This window comes from Penaeus monodon, chromosome 24 (genome assembly GCF_015228065.2).
Source record: "Penaeus monodon isolate SGIC_2016 chromosome 24, NSTDA_Pmon_1, whole genome shotgun sequence".
Lineage (NCBI taxonomy): Eukaryota > Metazoa > Arthropoda > Malacostraca > Decapoda > Penaeidae > Penaeus > Penaeus monodon.
Window position 1 is genome coordinate 10,125,724 of NC_051409.1, and position 627 is coordinate 10,126,350.

General features: G+C 34.8%; 1 protein-coding gene across 1 annotated transcript in view; it reads left to right on the plus strand.

The window, feature by feature from the left end:
- The window catches only part of LOC119588847 (inositol hexakisphosphate and diphosphoinositol-pentakisphosphate kinase-like), a 7,960-nt gene that overhangs the window by 283 nt on the left and 7,050 nt on the right, over positions 1–627 (plus strand). The gene's annotated exons all lie outside the window — the stretch shown is intronic.

Consider the following 627-nt stretch of genomic DNA (forward strand, 5'->3'; position numbering starts at 1 on the left):
TACGCTAGTATTGTCCTTTCCTTTTATATAGAAAATATTATTTTTTTCTCTGATTCTGTTACAGATTTCCTTTTACATTCTCATAACACTATCTTCTGGTTTATATGCTGTATTATACACACTTCATTAGATATAACATAGGGTAGTAAAGCAAATATGAGAATAATTATGATAAGGAGTTGTGTGGACAGGAGAAAATAATTCAGAGCTGCTTGAAATTTAAAGAAATCAGATATTGCATATAAATATCAAAAGAGATTAAATTCAAAGGTAGTGGTTCTTAACCCTCATAACCCAATGAAGCATTTTACCAGGAGGAGTCACAAGTATGGTTTTGCTTTTGCTTAAAAGTGCACAAAGCTGATAGCAAGCCCTCAAACTGAAACAGCCTGCCAGGTAGTCAAGGTTTTCATAACACATGCAGAACAGGAGGGGAGATCAGAAAGAATGACTAAGTGAAAACATATTTTTAAACAGAATAGAGGAAAGATCAAAACTGTACCATATATTCCATATGTACAATGCTTCATCCTCTTCACCAGGTCTTGGATGTGGTGTAATTGCGCAATCCCACTCTTGATCTTAGGGAACATCTAAAAGCTACAAGGGCAAGGTCAAGCAAATGAT